This window comes from Gossypium raimondii, chromosome 8 (genome assembly GCF_025698545.1).
Source record: "Gossypium raimondii isolate GPD5lz chromosome 8, ASM2569854v1, whole genome shotgun sequence".
Lineage (NCBI taxonomy): Eukaryota > Viridiplantae > Streptophyta > Magnoliopsida > Malvales > Malvaceae > Gossypium > Gossypium raimondii.
The window spans coordinates 20,709,302-20,712,628 of record NC_068572.1 but is presented as its reverse complement, the minus strand read 5'-3'; the positions used below and the strand labels follow the sequence as shown (position 1 = coordinate 20,712,628).

The following is a 3,327-nucleotide window of genomic DNA, read 5'->3' as shown; positions in this document are numbered from 1 at the left end:
CACTCCATGTTTGTCGAGTAACCATTTCAACCATTTGTCCACAAAATGGGACCCTTCATTACTGATGATAGCTCTTGGGGTTTCAAACCTTGTGAACACATGCTTCTGCAAAAACTTCATTACAACCATAGCGTCATTTGTCGGATATGCCTCGGCCTCAACCCACTTAGACACGTAGTCTACTGCTACCAATATGTACTTGTGACCAAAAGACGAAGGGAAAGGATCGAGAAAGTGAATGCCCCAAACATAAAATAATTCTACCTCAATGATATTTGTCCGGGGCATCTCATTTCTATTGGTGATATTTCCAACCCTTTGGCATTGATCACAACTCTTTACATAAGCATACGCGTCTTTGAATAGTGTTCTCCAAAAGAATCTGGCTTGCAATACTTTGGTTGTAGTACGGGTACCTCCGAAGTGTCCTCTTGTGGCAGTAATATAAAATCTTATGTACTTCATCTTCTGCCACGCATCTTCTGATCATTTAATCTGCACACTAATTGAACAAATATGGCTCTTCCTAGAAATAGTACTTCACAGCATGAAATTTTTTTTCTTTTGTTGATATGTCTTATCAATCGGCATCAAACCACAAGCTAAATAGTTAGCAATATCAGCAAACCAAGGAGTATTATAAACATGATTTACCTTAAGTATGTGCTCCTCGGGAAATGTCACCTGAATAGGTATAAGTGGAGAATTTCTATCTTTTAGCTCCAATCTGGGCAAGTGGTCTGCTACTTTGGTACCTACAAGATAAGATTGAAACTTCTCAAAAGCAAACACAATAGCAAGTAACTCTTTCTTTGTTACCGTATAATTAAATTGAACTCCCTCAAAAGTTTGACTTGCATAGTAGATGGGATAAAAAAATTTCCTTCACTAGCCCATCACAGCTCCTATCACGAAGTCACTTGCATCACAAATCAATTCAAATGGCAATTCCCAATCCAGTGTGACGATGATGGGTGATGAAACTAACTGAATTTTCAAATCATTGAAAGCTCTTAAACACTCCCCATCAATTTTGAACATCGTGTCCTTCTTCAATAATTTGCATAAGGGTTTAGAAATTTTGGAGAAGTCATTGAGAAATCGCCAATAGAAACCAACATGACCTAAAGAGCTCCTAACACCCTTTACAGATGTTGGAGGTGGGAGTTTCTCAATAACATCTACCTTTGCTTTATCTACCTCGATCCCATATCTTGTTATCCGATGCCCTAGAACAATACCTTATCGTACCATGAAATGACACTTTTCCCAATAGAGTACGAGGTTTGTTTCTTCGCATCGCCTTAGTACCTTAGCTAGATAGGCTAGGAAATCATCATATGTATCTCCAAATACTGAAAAATCATCCATAAACACTTTCAAATACTTTTCAACCATGTGAGTAAAAATAGACATCATACATATTTGAAATGTAGCAGGTGCATTATATAAACCAAATGGCATGCGTCTAAATGCAAATGTACTGCACATGTATGTGAATGTTGTTTTGTGTTGATCTTCTGGTGCTAATATAATTTGACTATACCCGAAGTATCCATTGAGAAACTAGTAATAGTCTCGCCAGTGAGTCTATCCAGCATCTAGTCCAAGAACGGCAAAGGAAAATAATCTTTCCTAGTTGTCTTCTTCAACTTTTGGTAATCTATGCAAATTCTCCAGCTTCTAGTGTCTTTAAGGGTAGGGTGGTGGAGGATTCCTTACTGAAACTAGTTGATTCATCTTCTGTGACAATTTTTCATCTAATGAAATTGTTAGTTTATCAGAATTGACTGGTTCAGAAGTTACCTTATCGAATTTTGTATATTCTGGTTTCGATGAAACTGGAATTTCAACACTCGGTTGAACTTCCACTAAGTCTTGAGCATCAGTTGGCTCTTCTTCAACTTCGATAGTATTAGGCTCTAATGTCTTTTCACTCCTCAATGTTTACACTTTGCAATTCTCCTTCTTGAGATTTCTTAAATTCTCCGTATCACTAGGCAAAGTACCTTGTTGTCGGTTCCTAAGTTCAGTTGCAAGCTGGCTCATTTAGTTTTCCAGGTTTTTTAATATGCCTGCTTGGCTTTGGATGAAGGCATCATTTTTCACTATGTATGCCTTCAACAGGTTTTCTAAGCCATTGGAAGGTTCAACTTAAGGTTTTTTTTTAACTTTTTGGGTAAAAATAGGTGGCTTGGTCGGTCTAGGTTAGGCGTAAATGTTACTAGGTCCAGCCACTTGGTTACTCCAAGAGAAATTAAGATGGTTTCGCCAAGATGCTTTATAAAAATTAGATTGCTGACCTTGCCTTCCTCGGTTGTAAATCTGATTACCCATGTAATACACAGATTCTGGGTTTGATGGACATTATTCGAATGAATGCCCTTCCTCACAACAGACGCAGGCTACATTTTCAAATTGATTAGGTGGCTATGCTGCAAAACTATTAGACCCATTAGTGGTAAAATTTTTAATCATTAAAGATATTGAAGATACTTGAGATGCAAGTAAAGTGAGAGTGTCCACTTCATGTACTCCAGCACCTCGTCACCTTCAAGCTACTCGATTGGTTGGCCATTGATAATTATTACTAGAAATCCTCTCATTGATTTCATAAGCTTCGTTATAAGACATAGACATGAGAGCACCATTAGCAGAAGCATCTACTACCATTCTCGTGTGAGCATTGAGACCATTATAGAATGTCTCAAGTTGAATGAAATATATGATTCCATTATGAGGGCACTTCTGTAATAATTCTTTGTACCTTTCCAATGCCTCATACAAGGACTCGTCATCCATTTGTTGGAAAGTAGTGATCTCATTCCTAAACTTAGTATTCTTGCTAGGCGGGAATTACTTCATAAGGGATCTTTCTGCTAACTCTTGCCATGTGCTAATGGACTGTAGTGGCAATGAGTTCAACTAGGCTCGAGCTCTGTCCCTTAGCAAATATGGGAACAACTTTAATCATAGTGCATCTTCGGTTACTCTGGCTAACTTGAAAGAATCGCTCACCTCCATAAATAGTCTTAATTGATGGTGAGGATCTTGGGTAGGCATTCCACTAAATTGGTCCACTATCTGAAGCATCTGGAACATAACCGACTTCAGCTTGAACTATTTTACCTTGATTTTGGGTCTCCTAATACTCAAATTAAGAACATGAAACACTAGCATGGCATACTATCTTAGAGTTGTATCCTTATCATCAGCAATAAAGATAGGATTTTGAGCAGGGTTTGCCCCGTTTCCTTAATTTGAATTTCCGTAGTTCATCTCTCCGGTCATTCTTTGAACTGTTTGTCTTCTTCATTGTCAAAAATT

At 37.9% G+C, this 3,327-nt stretch overlaps 1 non-coding gene across 1 annotated transcript; it reads left to right on the top strand.

Moving 5' to 3' along the window:
- The first annotated feature begins 2,728 nt into the window (after window positions 1–2,728).
- Window positions 2,729–2,835, top strand: LOC128032076 (small nucleolar RNA R71). Its single transcript, XR_008188206.1, has one exon. It is a non-coding gene; the product is annotated as a small nucleolar RNA R71 (small nucleolar RNA).
- Window positions 2,836–3,327: the final 492 nt, after the last annotated feature.